Raw genomic sequence first — 17496 nt, 5'->3', positions numbered from 1 at the left:
ACTCGATCATCTAGTGCCACTAGGTGTTGGATAACTTGCATATGCATTTTAGGCCTAGTGCACAATCGGTGAGAAGTGAATAACCTTTGAAAAAATGATTGTGAAAATGCTAACACGCTTGCACGTGATGGTGAAACACTTGGAGTGTTAGCACGTTTGCAAAGGTGGCGAAAAAGGTGAAGAAAAGGACGCAAAACTTGGCTTGGGGTGCTGCCCCGGGGGCACCGCCACCCCTTGTCTGGTGCACCGCTACCCCTGTGGCGGTGACCGGCAAGAGAGGCCGAGAAGGAGGCGCTCAGGTGGGGCACCGCCACCCTGTCCGGTGGCACCACCACCCCTGGGGCGGTGCCCACCTGGACTCGGTCGTGAGCAGCAAAGTGTAGGCTGGTCACCGGACACCACAGTGTAACACCGCCACATGCATGACGGTGCACCGTCAGGTGCTGTCCGGTGCCACCGCCTCTTTTCACCAGAGAGCAGGGGAAGAACTGGGCACCACTGCGGGCACCGCCACCCTCTTTTCAAGTGTGGAAGCAATGATCATCTTGTTGCTCAACGCCCATACAATAGTGACAATGATGATGATGACAAGAAGAGCAAGAAGAAGGACAAGATGACCTTCAAGAAGAAGAAGGGTGGTTCATATGTGGTCACTTGGGATAGTGATGCTTCCTCAAGTGATGATGATGATAGTGATGATGACAAGATCACCAAGAAGAAGGCTCTTGCAAGCGTTGCCATACATGAAAAGCCTTCTCTCTTTGACACTCCATGCTTCATGGCTAAGGCCACTAAGGTACAAACTTGTGGTGATGGATGTGATGAGGAACATGATAATGAAAGTGAAAGTGATAATGATGATGAACCCACTAAAGATGAACTAATTGACATGTTGGAAGATGCTAAAGAACATTTTGACATTAAGAGAAGGGAATACAAAGACTTGTGAAAGGAACTAAAAACCCTTAAGCAAGCCTTTGATGAGCTCAATGCATCTCATGAGAGTCTAAAGGAAGACCATGAGGAGCTTGGTAAGGCTCACAAGAAGCTTGAAAAAGCTCATTCCTCTCTACTTAATGAGCAAAATGAGAAGGAGCATGTTGTAACATGTGACAAAGGCTTAACTTGTGACATAATTAATGAATCATTCTATAAGCCTATTGTTGTTGCTCCCACTAACCCTTCATGTAGCTCATCATCCACTTCCACTTCACCTATAAGTGATGGTTTCACTTGTGATGCCTCACTTATGGTTGAGAATGAGACCTTAAAGAAGGAGGTCAATGAGCTCACTCGTGCCTTAGGCAGTGCCTATGGTGGTGAGGCCTGCTTGCTAAAGTGCTTGGGTAGCCAAAGATTTTCTCTCAACAAAGAGAGATTGAGCTATACCCCTAAGAAAGGCAAAGCGGCATTTGCTCCTCACAAGACTAGTTTTGTGAAGAACAATGGTCGGTTTTGCAATAGATGCAAGGAAGTTAGGCATGTAGAGTAATATTGCAAGAACAAGAACAAGAACACTAATGTATCCTCAATTAAGTTTGATTCTTGTTATTTGCTTACCAAGGGTGTGAATGGAGTGAAGGCTAAGTTTGTTGGTACACCAATTGTGGGCTCAAATAAGAAAGCCATTTGGGTGCCAAAGAGCTTAGTAACTAACCTTCAAGGACCCAAGCAAATTTGGATACCTAAAAAGAATTAATCTTCTTTTGTAGGTCAATTATAAAGTTAGAGGAAGGCATTGGGCTCTTGATAGTGGGTGCACTTAACACATGATCGGTGATGCAAGAATGTTCAACTCAATCAACACCAATGGTAATGATGGTTATGATAGTATCACATTTGGTGACAATGGCAAAGGCAAGGTCCAAGGGCTTGGTAAGATTACAATATCCATTGACATGAGCATTTTCAATGTGTTGCTAGTTGAGAACTTGAACTTCAATTTGCTATCTGTGGATCAATTGTGTGATCTTTGATTCAAATGCATATTTGTGGTAGATGATGTAGAGATCATAAGTGTAGATGGCTCTAACTTGATCTTCAAAGGCTTTAGATATGAGAATCTATACTTGGTTGATTTCAATGCTAGTGAAGCTCAATTGTCAACATGCTTGTTCACTAAATCCAGTATGGGTTGGTTATGGCATAGAAGGCTTGGTCATGTTGGAATGAAATAATTGAATAGATTGGTTAAGCATGACTTGGTTAGAGGTTTGAAAGATGTGTTTGAGAAGGATAAGCTTTGTAGCTCTTGTCAAGCCAGCAAATAAGTTGGAAACATCCATCCTAAGAAGAGCATAATGAGCACTAGCAAGGCATTTGAGTTATTGCACATAGACTTGTTTGGGCCAATACAATACACTAGCATCGGTGGAAACAAATATGGCTTTGTGATAGTGGATGACTATACTAGATACACTTGGACATTCTTTCTAGTGGACAAGAGTGATGTGTTTGCAACTTTTAAATTATTTGTCAAGAGCATTCACAATGAGTTTGAAACAACCATCAAGAGAGTTAGAAGTGACAATGGTAGTGAGTTCAAGAACACTAGAATTGATGAGTTGTGTGATGATTTTGGAATTAGACATCAATTCTCGGCCAAGTATACTCCACAATCAAATGGCTTTGTTGAGAGAAAGAATAGAACACTCAATGATATGGCAAGGTCTATGCTTAGTGAGTATAATGTGAGTCAATCCTTTTGGGCCAAAGCCATCAACATGGCTTGCTATTGTAGCAACCACCACTATTGTCACCCCTTGAAAGAGAAGACACCTTATGAGCTCTTGAATGGTGAAAGCCCAACATTGCATATTTTTTGGTCTTTGATTGCAAATGCTATATCTTGAGGAAAGGCACTAGATTGAGCAAGTTTGACAAGAAATGTGATGAAGGATTCTTGCTTGGTTACTCCACTACTAGCAAAGCATATAGAGTTTGGAATTTGGCAAGTGGTACTCTTGAAGAGGTTCATGATGTCGAATTTGATGAGACCAAGGGTTCCCAAGATGAGAATGAGAATCTTGATGATGTTAGAGGCATTCAACTTTTAAATGTCATAAAGAACATGGATGTTGGTGAATTGAGGCCAAGACAAGTGATTGATGATTAAGATGATCAAGTGCAAATACTCTCTAATATGCAAGTTTACACAAATCAAGCAAGTACAAGTGGCTCTCATGATAATGTGCAAGATCAAGTGGCTAGTACATCATCTCAACCTAATGATCAAGCAAGTACAAGCAATGTTCCAATTTTTCAGCCAACCAATATTGCAAGAGATCATCCATTAGACACTATAATTAGAGATATTTCTAGAGGTGTACAAACAAGATCAAGATTGGCTTCATTTTGTGAGCATTTCTCATTTGTGTCATCCATTGAACCAAAGAAGATAGATGAAGCATTGAAGGATGTTGATTGGGTGAATGCTATTCATGAAGAATTAAACAACTTCACAAGAAATCAAGTATGGGAGCTAGTTGAGAGACCAAAGAACAACAATGTGATTGGAACCAAATGGGTCTTTAGAAACAAGCAAGATCAAGATGGGATAGTAGTAAGGAACAAAGTAACATTGGTGGCACAAGGATACACTCAAGTGGAATGTCTTGACTTTGGAGAAACATATGCCCTAGTTGCTAGATTAGAAGCAAATAGAATCTTGCTAGCCTATGCTTGTACCCACAACATCAAGCTCTATCAAATGGATGTCAAGAGTTCATTTCTCAATGGCTACATCAATGAAGAAGTATATGTTGAGCTATAAGGAAAATGGACCCTAGGCCCATTTACTTTGGATTTTGGTGTTTGATGACCAACGCAACCAAATTGGACTAATGAATTTGCAAGTGATTGTTTTATAGTTCAATAGGATGCAAGACGTGACTTGGATGAAGGCAACGTGATGATCCAATGATCAACACCTTAAGCAAGACCTTAGGAGCACAAGAGAAGACCCAAGATATCAAGCAAAGTCCAAGCATAAAGATAGGAACCAAGCCGTACGCAAGATATCGAAGAAATGAGCTCACAGAAGTGATCGGACGCTGGACCGGACGCTCCGATCAGTGGCTCGGCAACAGCAGGCACCAGTAGCAGCGACCGGACGCTGAACAAGCAAAACGACCAGACGCACCGATGGCACTGTTCATCAGTCCGGCAACACACTCAGCAAGTGACCGGACGCTTGCGGCAAACCGATCGAACGCTAGACAGCAGTGTCCGATCAAGTACAGAGAGGTTCTAGAGCGGCGAAAATACGACCGGACGCGTCCGGTGGCAAGTGACCGGAGACTGGCAGCGTTCGATCAGTTGTTCACGGCTCCAACGGTCGAGACGACTGGACGCGTCCGATCAGGACGACTCCAGCGTTCGGTCAGTAGCAGAAAAGCGGGATTTCATCTCCAACGGCTACTTTCTTAGTGGGGCTTATAAATACAACCCCCAACGGCCAAATGATAAGTGTGGAGCTAAGGAAACATACTAAGGGTGTTGATACACCATTTTAGTGATATTCACTTGCATAGTGCTTAGTGTTTTATTAGGTATTAGCATAGGTGCTTTGCAAAGTGCTTAGGTTGATTAGACCACCACTTATGCGCTTGCTCTAGGTTTAGGCCTAGGGTTTAGTGAGGTTTGCATACCTCTTACCACTCGGTGCTTGCGCGCACCATTGTTGTACATCAGAGGAGCTTGTAGTCTTACAAGATCACACTAATCGCGTTTGTGGTGTGCCCGCCACCGTGTACCGGAGGGAACAAGGCCTGCGGCATTTCACCCCGAAAGCTTGATAGTAAAGATGGCGGGGAGCATCTGGAAGAGGCTTGCCGGAAGGCACATCAGAGACCCACTTGCGCATGGGAAAGGCCCAAGGCTATCCACTGAGTTACCCGACCGGGAGCTTGGCCCTTGCGAGGGATTCCTTGTGAGGGGCTCCAACGAGGACTAGGGGAAGCTTGCGCGCTTCTCGATACCTCAGTAAAAATACCAGAGTCATCGATGGGATTTTGCACATCTCTACCTTGCTCTTTAGCTTTCGCATTTACATTGATTGTATTACTCCTTTTGCGGTAGAGATAGCAACACACTAGCAAAACCATAGTTGCATATTTAGATAGTTTATCTTTTGCATATGTTTTGCTAAGGTTAGAAAAAGTGGCCATAGTTTAGAGTTAGAATTTTAAGTTGCCTAATTCACCCCCCCCCCTCTTAGGCGTCACGGTCCCCTTCAATTGGTATCGGAGCCGATTGGCTCATTTTGGACCTTTGGCTTAACCGCCGTTGAGCCGACGCTATCTAGAAGGGTTGGGATAGATACATCTAGGCCTCCACACTTTGACGGCACTAACTTCCCCTATTATAGAGCTAGAATGGCTTGCTACCTTGAGGCGGTTGATTTGGGAGTTTGGAGAGTCACTCGAGATGGGATGAAACCCATTAAGAATCTCGATAAACCCACGAAGAGTGATGAAAAGGAAATTCATTTGAATGCTAGAGCAAAAAATTGCTTGTTTAAATCATTTAGCATGGATGTGTTTAACCAAGTGTTCACTTTAAATACGGCACATGAAATATGGTTAAAACTCCAAGAGCTCCATGATGGCACATCTAATGTACATGAGCAAAAACATTGTCTAGCTAAACAAAATTATGATTCCTTTACAATGAAAGATGATGAGCTTGTTCGTGATATTTATTCTTGTTTGAATCTAATTATCAATGAGCTCTATTCAATAGGACTAACAAAGCTAGATGATGCGGACATCGTGAGGAAGATCATCTTCGTGCTACCACAAAAGAAGTATGCAAGCATCATCACCATCCTTCACAACATGGAGGACTTGAGCACCATGACCCCGCCCATAGTCATTGGCAAGATTGTGGCATTTGAAATGTCATGAAAAATGGGTCAAGAAGAAGCCTCTTCATCAAGCAAAGGCAAAGCTCTCGCTTGTGGCGAGAAAAAGAAGATGAAGGGCAAGCAAGTTGAGACAAGCTCAAGCTCAAGCTCCTTAAGTGAAGATGAAGAAGAAGATAAGGATGATCATGAAGATGAAGATTCAAGTGATGATGATCAATCTTCCTCCTCCACCTCCGACCTTGATGAAGAATTAATCAAACTAATCAACGAGGTGGAGAAGATGATCCAAAAGCTCAATGTCAAGGGTGTGCCCATCCAAATCCAAGATCTCATTTTCACAAATCAAATAAATGAGCAAAGAAAGAGAGGATGCTATGGATGTGGTGAGTTGGGGCACTTTGTGGAAGTTTGTCCAAACAAGCCCACACCCAAGACAAAGAAGAAGGCATGACAGAACCAAGCCCTCACATCAATAAGGTCATGGGATGATTCTTCAAGTGAAGAAGAACACCATCACAAGAGGCAAGGGCGCAATCACTCATCATCAAGCTCTTCTCGTGTGTGCCTTATGGCATGAGGTAACGAAAGCTCATCCTCTAGTGAGAGTGATAGTGATGATGAAATGCCTTCTTATGAGGAAATTGTGCAACAAAATCTTAATTATGCTAAAGTTTGCACTAGTCAACAAAAGAAGCTTGGAAAATTAAAAGAAAAGCTAGATAGTTCACAAGAAGCATACAAAACTTTGCTTGAATAATATGAGAACTTTGCTAATCTTAATGTTGAACTATCTACTAAAATTGAGCGACTTGAGGCTAGTGCAACAACAAATGCATGCACAATCAATGATGAGCAACTTGTAAAGTAAAATGAAAAATTAAAAGAAAAGTTAGCTAGCTCACAAGATGCTTATAAAAGTTTGCTTGCTAAAATGGAAACCATGTGCGAACATTGTGATGAGCTAACTAATAAAGTTGCTAGTCTTGAAGCCGTTAACACAACCCCACCAAGGCATCTAAAAGGAAAAGTTATATCATTAACATGTCTAAAAAGGATGACTCTACTTCTTGTAATGATTTATGTTTAGACTCACCTTTGTTCAACCAAGTTTGTGTTGAGAAAGTTGTTGTAGATACATGCACACAAGAGGTTGCAAAGGAGAATGAGCAACTCAAGCAAGAAGTAGCTTGCCTCACCAAGGACTTGACTCAAGTGAAAGGCAAGGCGAAGCAAGCCCAACTTCATCAAGATAACACCGTCAAGGGAGTGAAGAAGCTTGATGAAGGACAAACCGTGGTTTGCTACGTGTGCCATAAGGAAGGACACAAGTCCTATGAGTGCAAGGTGAAGAATGGGGGAGGAGCAAAGAAGAAGGAGAAAAAGGAGACAAGCAAGCTCTCCAACACCTACACCAACAAGGTGGACAAGAAGGCCTCCACACCTTATCTCTTGAAAAAGAAGAAAAATGACAAGGTGGTGGCTATCAAGGTGAACAAGCAAGCCAACAATGGGGTCAAATGCTTTTGGGTGCCAAAGGAAATCATATCCAACATGAAGAGCACCAAGAAGGTTTGGATCCCGAAAGGGAAGTGAGAAGTCCAATGGACTTTGGAGAATTTGGAGACTTGGCAAAGGTATGGATGCATTTCATGGGGTGCATCATTACGGACAAAGTCATTGCCAAGTGGATTAGTGAATACTATGGACCCAAATTCCCCTTCCTATGTTAGGCAACTAGATAATATTTGCTTCAATTGGTATTAGATTTAACTTTCTTACAAATTGGTATCTTTAAGCATCTAGTTACTCTTCATGCCTAGGTTTGCATTTGTATGCTTACATCTTTTGTCATGCATACACTAGGTATATCATATGGTAGGCTTGCTCGGTTTCATTCTTAACCCTTGGAGCAAACCTACATGGTTTAAAAAATTTTAGGAGCATAGCACATAGCTTGTCTTTCGATTATTCATCTAATATGTGCCAAAGTCAAAATTATAGATAATCTCTCTCAAATATCGCCTTCGAAAACGGCTCTCATGTTTATGTGATGCTATCACAGAACCGACCAATTTATAAGAGCACAAGTACAAAAACAATCGCCGAAACGATCAAATTCTCGAACTTGAGCCCATATAAACCCGGTAGTCAACTGAAATCTCAAAGGAATTCAAACCAACTTGCATACAACCAAGATCACAGTAATTCAACATAACATATCGTACGTTACAACATATCGCAGACGTTTGCAAATAGATTACATCATCATAGAGTCATCGTTATTACAAAACAAGTCTTGTAAAACATGCAGAAGCAAATAGTTTGACTTACACACCTGAGTTCAAATACAAATACTGGTTCATTGATCACAATCCCACAAAAGCATTCAGATAAGAGAAATGTAGATCATGCCCATGATCTAGTCTTCGTCACCCACCGGGTGGAGACAATACTTATAGAATCTCTGATATAGTAGGTCATCTGTAATAAGAGGGAATAAACCCTGAGTACGGGAATGTACTCAGCTAGACTTACCCATCGAAAACCAAAACAAATGACACCAAGGATTATGCATAGCTTAATTTAGTGGATCTGGCTGATACTTTCTTTTTACGGAAAAGCATAAGTAATAAGATCAACTCTTAACCTGATCTAGCAGTGACTTTTAGCCATTAACCTATCGTCTATATTAGCACCTGTACTAAGCAATCATTTCATTAGGGTGCAAACATTAATAACCATATCAGGTATACACTGTGGCAACCTTATCATCATCATCCATTTAACCATTTCGTTAAATTAATTGAATCTACGTTGCCGCTGCTCAGTCAAGTTCTCACTATCCGGGAGAGACGGCAATTCGAATCGATTCCTATCCAATTGGAGGGGTATTCCTAACACAAACCCTGCTTCCCCCATCAGGGTCGCAAACAAGTCACCGTTGGTACAATTCAGAAGTCGCGAGTCCGAACAGTGCCGCAAAATCAGAGAACCACTCTGCCATGAGTGCTCGGTGACTTAACCTGCCCTTGGGCTTACGCCAATGGTTCCCTGCACATCCTTACTTCCATCCAGATTGCGGACCCCTGCTCGCATCCCCGGCCTGAACTGAGCTACTAGGCTTCATGGTCAGAACGACTTATTCGGCCAGCTAAGTGTTAGGCTGCGTTCAACATGACATAAGGACGTACAGCGTATCGGTCCTTAAACGACTCAGACGGAGTCACTATGTCCAAACCTACACAAGACTCTGCCTGGTCTTAATTCATTATTAACATGGTTCTTTTCCACGATAGCAAATATAGCCAACCGTGATCCACCTCATCCTAAAGCTCGCAGGTGATAGGAAATCACCTGACTTCTACCGCACTAAGCATGGCTAAGCATTTAACCCGTTCCTGAACTTAAATAGGATTCCAGTGCGATATCTGGACAAGGAGGGATATATAATGCAGCAATTGGTTCCAACCAATTCCTATACTTAATGCATCATCAACGAATAAAAGATACTCAATGTATTTGTAAAAAAACATGGCAGGCTTAATATGCTCCGGGGCTTACCTTTCAGGAAAGAGGAAGGCTGGTAGTCAGGGCACTCGGGCAACTCCTCAGCGGCGGCTGCTTCGTCGGCTTCCTGCACCTCGGGCTCCTCCTCCTGGTTGGCTCCCTCAAACTCCAGCAACATCACTCCCTCCGGCACACCTATTGCATGAATGCTCAAGATAAATATCATGGATGCACATGAACGAATGTCAGGGATGCTCGGGGAATGCACATGTTCGCTGTAGTCTGCATATACCAACTTAAGCCCTATTCAAATCACTTTACTTACCAAGTTTATACAACCTAATGTATAATTACTTATCTTCAGTTAATGACCTAGCACCTGCACCTAAGCATATTATCAAGTTAGGCTAACCCCTAAACAATCAATGAGAACATTGCAACAAACATACACTCAAGCATTTGTACTTCAGCAAAAGGGAGACTATATAGCAGTATAGTAAACTGGCCATAACTGGAGATTTAGAAATACAAATGACATGCAACAAGATAATTTGGAAAGCTTATGAAATTGTCTACAATTCATTTTCAGACCTCTAAGCATGATTCCCACCTTTACCAGGTTGAATTCTTTAATCACCAGAACTCTGTCCTCACAAGACAGAGAGTAAGCAAAACTGGAACCTAACTTTAAATAGCTGTAGTTCCTAAACTACTGGGCCAAATACCATCAATGTTTTACAGGAGCTAGATACATAAATTATCTACAACTTTTGTATTCATCACATTCACAGAAAACCAAAATATCATGGGGAACTTTCTAAAGTCCCCAGATCTGTCCAGAGGGACATAATGCAAACAAATAATTATTAACTTATGATGTAAACACATAATTGGATAAAACTAACTCTACTCACTTATTACACATATCACAAGAACATCAGAAAGTAGGGTGTTCATCACCAAAACATTTCTTTTAATACCTTTCTTAATTTATTTAATTAATTAGAGGAAATGGTAAACATATATGAACACTACACCATTAAATCTACAAAAATTACAGTAGATACTACCTGCTCTAAGTAGACTACCATAAAAATTTCACACCATTTGAGCAAGTATAACAGCCTACATAAAAATGATAAGACATAATGGCTTACAATGGCATAATTAGGAAACCTTAGTGAAAAGTGTCAAGCAACAGATTTCATATTTTTCCTAGCATCCTTAAGGTACTAGGATACTACCCACAAAGTTTCATGGTCATAGGGTTCCTAGATAATTTACAAAAATTCACATAAGTATCAATCAATGATAAAAGGAAAATCTATAACTCAAAAGCCATACATGCAATGACTCTCAAATTTTAACCTGAGATTCTACTAAGCAAGACTAGCTTACCCACAAAATTTCATAATTTTTGGATCACAGAAACTCAAGATATGATTTAAACAAGTTTGCATGCATTCAAAAACACATTTCAAGTTCCTATTTAATTCATCCAAAATTTCTACATCATGTGCTGATGTCATATTTTTCTTAAATACTAGACTTCACTTTGAGCCTACCAAAATTTGAATCACACCATTTGGATCTACACATTTGGAGTTACAAAATTCACAAAACAGCATCAAAATCTGCATAAATGAGCTAGCTTTTGAATTAAACAGTCACTGACGCGTGGGACCTGCCTGTCAGCCGGACCCACTGGTCAGCGACAGCGAAACAGGGGAGGCAGCGTTCGATGGTGCGGCGGTGGTCTAGCTTGCCATCAGCGAGGGCTCCGGCGACACCAAGGCCACCTACGTGCTCTACGTGATGAGGGGAACCGATTAGTGCTACCGGTGAGACCTAAGACCTAGCGGAGGTGGCTCGTCGCCGGTGATGGCGGCACGGCAAAGCTCCGGCACGAGGTGCCGGCGACGGCGAGCCATGGCTGCCTCAACCGAGCTCGGTATGAGCTTTAGGAGGTCACTACGATGCTACCCAAGCAAAGAGAAGAGGACGGGAAGGTTCCTAGCTACCCCGACCACGACGGCCTTAACTCCGGCGAGGACACGCTCATGGCGGCGGTGGCGGGAATGGTCAATGCACCCTTACCAAAGCTCAATCGACTCAGCTAAGAGGTGGAGGGAGTAGAGGAGGACACAGCAGAGCTGTGGTGAAGATGTAGTTCGCGTTTTTGCAGCGGCGAGCGCGCATAAACTCGTCGGAGCTGCTACGGCTGTTGCTGCGGCGCTTCGGGCGAGCGGAGGAAGCGAAGGAGAAGGCAGAGCGCGTGCGGGCGAGCTGAGAGGCAGCAGGGCGCTCTCCACTTCAAGCCGGCCAGCGCGCGGCGTGGTCAGGCCAAGCCAGGCACGTGGCAGCCACGCGGTGGCCATCTTCTGACCTCGGTCAGCCATGACCGGTCTGAACCTTGTGTTTCAGAGTTCAACGATCCCGACTGACAGGCGAAGTTTGACAGTGATTAACTCCTAATCCGTGATGATATAGCTCAAGGTATAATTGACAAAGTTGAACATCTACATGTGAACTACAACTTTTACAATGGGAGCTCGAGCTGGTTTGGCTTTGTTTGGGAGATACACTACGCTAAACATTAGTACATGGAACTAAAACATGCTTTGTGACTTAGAAAATTTTCAGAGTTACAAAATAGATCTCAAAACTGACTTGTGGGTCCTTTTTGAACATGTTGTGCACATTTTCATGACTTGGCTCCTAAACAAAGTTTATTCCTTATAAACTTTGCTACAACTTTTCTTTAGGTTGCTCAGACATGCAAACATCCTAAGCTACACTTTTTAAACAGTCAAACACAAGGGTTTAGGGGTCAAAACAAGTCAAACCACTTTTTGAAATCCTATTTAGGCAACATGATCAATATGAACAATGTTCCAAATGACATTCTAGGTGTCACTAAGTTGTTCAAGAGAATTATTAGTCACACCACACCTTGGTCACACAAGAATCAAGCATTGTATGTACTGAAACAATGAAAAACACATGAAATGTTACATCTATTTCATAGTCCTATTTCACATGTTTCATGATCATGTTGCATGGTATTATCTAGCTTTATTTCACTAAAGTGAGTTGCACATGTTGCACTTAAGTGTTGCACACTATTCATCTCATAAAAGAAACAACACACATGAAATATGCAACATGTTGCAATGTTTCAAAATCATGTTTCATGTGATATAAGCTTATGAATGGATGAATGATGCTCATGTTCATGAAATGCAAGTGCAAATGTGGAAGGCAAACACCTGGGGTGTTACAGCCCTCCCCCTTATAAAAATCTCGTCCCGAGATTTGAAAAGCGTATCATTGTTGATAGAATTCCTTATAACCATCCCTCAAATAATCTTCCCTTTCCCACATTGCATCGCGTTCACTACCCTGATTACTCCACACGACTTTGTAAAACTTGACCACCCGACTCCGAGTCACTCGCTCATGAGTGTCAATCACTCGGACCGGCTTTTCTTGAAAGGTCAAATCAGATTTTAACTCGATATCCCCCCAATGGAACTCTCTCTTTAGGGACACGAAGACATTTCTTCAATTGGGATACATGAAAGACATTGAAGATAGCACTCATCTCCGGAGGTAATTGAATCTTGTACGCCACCTTACCACTTTGTCCAATGATTTCAAACAGACCAACATATCTCGGCGCAAGCTTTCGCTTCACACCAAAGCGCTGGACACTCTTCATAGGTGAGACTTTCAGATAAACGAAGTCTCCAACTTCGAACTCAATAGGTTTTCTACATCGATCAGCATAACTTTTCTGCCTAGCTTGAGCTGTGGCCATGTGGGTTTGGATAGTACGGACTTGTTCTTCGACTTCTTGAACAAAATCAATTCCATAATATCTCCTTTCATTGGCTTCTACCCAGTTCAACGGGGTTCTACACTTCCGGCCATACAAAGCTTCAAATGGTGCCATCTTGATACTCTCTTGATAACTGTTATTGTACGAGAATTCAGCTAGGGGCAACCATTTTTCCCATGAGCCCTTAGCCGAGATGACACATGATCTCAACATATCTTCTAAGATTTGATTCACTCGTTCAGTTTGCCCATTGGTTTGCGGATGATAGGCAGAACTTCTTACTAGCTTAGTTCCTAATAATCCGTGTAAGTGCTCCCAAAAGCGAGCAGTGAACTGTGGTCCTCTATCCGAGACAATAGTATGAGGGATCCCATGAAGTCGGACTATCTGATTAAAGTACAACCCCACATAGTCGGTTGGACGGAAATCTATGCGGACAGGAATGAAGTGTGCAGACTTGGTCAGTCGGTCTACAATCACCCAAATGGAGTTAAAATTCCTTTGCGTACTAGGGAGTCCAACTATAAAATCCATACTTATCTCCTCCCATTTCCAACCTAGAATAGAGAGTGGCTGAAGTAATCCAGCTTTCATGTGCACAGCCTTGACCCGACAACAGGTGTCACACCTAGCCACATAAGCGGCTATCTCTTTCTTCATTTTTGTCCACCAAAAGCGAGGCTTCAAATCATGATATATTTTGCTACTACTAGGATGAATAGATAATTTAGAGGAATGGGCTTCGGATATGATTTGATTTCTAAGCTCTCTATCCTTCGGAACCACCAACCTATCCTTGAACCATAACACGCCATCCTCATCCACTCGAAAATGTTTGGTTTCTTGCTCTTTCATCTTGCGTTTGATGTGAAACACACCTGCATCTATCTTTTGTAGCTCGATAATTCGACTCTATAGAGTATAACTAACAGTGATGTTGTAAAGGACTGCAGGATGAAGGAGCTTTAACAAATGGATGTCACTTTCAAGCAAGGAGTGGCAATGAGACTTCCTGCTTAAGGCATCCACTATGACGTTTGCCTTGCCAGGGTGATAGTGCACTTGGAGGTTATAATCCTTGATCAACTCAAGCCATCTTCTCTGACGCATATTCAACTCTGGTTGAGTGAAGATGTACTTGAGACTTTTATGATCAGTGTAGATGTTGCACACATTGCCAAGCAAATAATGTCTCTAGGCCTTCAAAGCATGAACAACAGCAGCAAGTTCCAAGTCATGCGTTGGATAATTCACTTCATGCTTTCAAAGTTGGTGAGAGGTATAAGCAATGACTCTACCCTCTTGCATAAGAACACCTCCTAACCCAATACCTGATGCATCACAGAACACATCAAAAGGTTTCTCGATATCTGGTTGTGCCAAAACCAGAGCCGAAGTTAGAAGAGTTCGCAGGGTGTGGAAAGTCGCATCACACTCAGAAGTCCAGACAAACTTCATGTCTTTTTGCAGCAACCGAGTCATAGGCTTGGCTATTTTAGAGAAATCCGGGATGAAGCGACGATAATAGCCAGCCAACCCCAGAAAACTCCGAACCTCATGCACCAAGATTGGAGCCTTCCAGTTCAACACTTCTTGCACCTTGGTGGGATCAATCATAATTCCACCATCGGACAACATGTGTCCAAGAAAAGGTACCTCACAAAGCCAAAATTCACATTTGCTGAACTTTGCATACAGCTGGTGTTCCCGCAATCTAGTGAGAACCACCCGCAAATGTTCAACATGATCTTCATTCTCAGAATAGACCAGGATATCATCTATAAATACCACCACAAAGTTGTCCAACTCGGGCATAAACACCGAATTCATCAGATACATAAAATATGCGGGGGCATTGGTCAATCCAAAAGACATAACAAGGTACTCATACAGACCATATCTTGTAGAGAATGCAGTTTTTGGGACATCCTCAGGCTGAATTTTGATTTGATGATAGCTAGATCTCAAATCAATCTTGGAAAAGACTTTGGCTTTAGACAATTGATCAAATAAGATATCTATGTGTGGCAGAGGGTACTTATTCTTGATTGTAACTGCATTCAAGGGTCTATAATCTACACACATGCGTAGGGATTGATCCTTCTTCTTCACAAATATAGCTGGGCAACCCCACGGAGATGAACTAGGACGGATAAGGCCTTTCTTTAGAAGTTCATTCAACTGGGTCTTAAGTTCGGCAAGTTCATTGGGAGGCATTCTATATGGCCTTCTAGAGATGGGTGTTGTACCAGGAAGCAACTCTATCTTGAACTCCACTTCTCGATTCGGGGGCAATCCAGGCAAATCATCGGGAAAAACATCCAGAAAGTCACACACGATAGGGATATCTGCCAGAGACTTTGCTTGCACCGCATTGGTCGTGCAAGAAAGATTGATGTCTCGGGGTAACTGTACTGGAAAACCCTCCTGATTACCAGGATCTCTGAGCATGACTACCCTAGTCGATGTATCAATAAGCACTCCATGACGGCTCATCTAGTTCATTCCCAATATCACATCGATACCTAACCCCAGTAAAACTACCAGATCAACTTGATAACTTCGCCCCTCTATCTCAAATTGTACGTCCCCAACTACTAGCTTGGTTGGGATAATACCACTGGCAGCCCTAATACAATAACCCTCACCCTCAACAGTATATGTTTTCTGCATAAACTTGGATGCAAATGCTGGACTAATAAAGGAATGCGAAGCACCCGAATCAAATAGTACAATTGCAGGGTGTTGATCAATCAGAAACTTACCAGCAGTCACTACCTCTCCTGAAGGAATCTCAGTAATATTAGTGTGGTTCACCTGCCCCTGACGGCCACCTTGGTAGTTGTTCTTCTTAAGGTAAGGACACTTCCTTGACCAGTGGCCTGGCTTGTTGCAATTCTAGCATGGCATGTTGCTTGGTGGCACATTGGAACTGCCCTGACTGGTAGTGCCCTTGGGAAGAGCAACTGTAAATGCCTTGCGAAACCCAGTCTTGGCGGGATTCTTCTTCAGCGGTGGGCGGAACTTAGCGCCTGACGCTGGAGGGCGGAATGGAGCCTTCTGTGTGACTGGAGCCTTGGATTGTGAGGCACCCGCCTCATAGGCCCGCTTATGACTTTTCGAAGCAGCATACACAGCATTGTTGTTTTCTTGCGATAAGGCATCACTCACAAATTCATTAAAAAGAGCACACTTGCAATTTCCCATGGTCTTCATCAATTTGGGGCTAAGTCCCCGCTTGAAACTAGCAATTTTTTTGGCATCGGTGTCCACAAACTCGGTAGCATACCTTGCAAGGTTGTTGAAAGCCTGCAGGTATTCATTCAAGCTCTTGTTCCCCTAGGTCAGCTTCATGAACTCTATATGTTTGATCGCCATGAGACTAGGAGGAATGTAATTTCCCCTGAAAGCAGACTTGAACTGATCCCAAGTGATTTGGGCATTAGCGAGCATAGTGGACCGATGATGACTCCACCAAATACCAGCTGGCCCATGCAGTTGGTGAGATGCGTACTCAGTCTTCAGCACCTCAGTCAAGAGGAGCAGACAGAACTTCTGCTCGAGAGTATTCAACCACTCATCAGCTTGTAGGGGCTCCTCAGCCTCCTTGAAGATCAGGGGTTTCGTGTCAAGGAAATCCTTGAAGTCACTATATTGATTTGGTTCCGGTCCTTGGCATGGACCACGGCCATCATGATTCGCAATCGTATGGAGAGCCTCAGCCATAGTACGCTGTCCTTCCGCAAGAATTGCCATCAATTCCGTGGGTGTGGGTGGTGGTGGTGGTGGAAGCTCATCATCCTCACCCGCACTGGTGGAACGAGTACGAGGCATCTGCAACAATGCGCAACCAGTAATTATTGATGATGTTAGCACATTGGAGAGGAACAATGTAATTGTGCCAAACTGAATTTACTAACGAGAATGAAAACTTCATACAATAAACAGAGGCAATAATTCATTCTCCAATCCCCATATTATCAATTAGATTACTAGCGCCATACGCAGTGCATTCCAACATGACAAGTTTTAAATTTAACCATTATGATACGCATTCCCGAAGGGAGTGAATTAAAGTACATTACATGCCAAGTTTGAATTAAAAAGGTACATCCAACATCAGTCATCGTACTTAAGTCCATTACATCAATGACTACAAAAGCTTAAAACTAGTGAGACTTGCTGACTAACTACCCATCAAAGTGATCATTGTCCACATCGGAGACACCTTGGACTTCTTCTGGGTCTTCCTCTTCTTCTTCATCTGCCGGCTCAGCTGCAT

This window comes from Miscanthus floridulus, chromosome 8 (genome assembly GCF_019320115.1).
Source record: "Miscanthus floridulus cultivar M001 chromosome 8, ASM1932011v1, whole genome shotgun sequence".
Lineage (NCBI taxonomy): Eukaryota > Viridiplantae > Streptophyta > Magnoliopsida > Poales > Poaceae > Miscanthus > Miscanthus floridulus.
Note: the sequence above shows the minus strand (reverse complement) of the source record.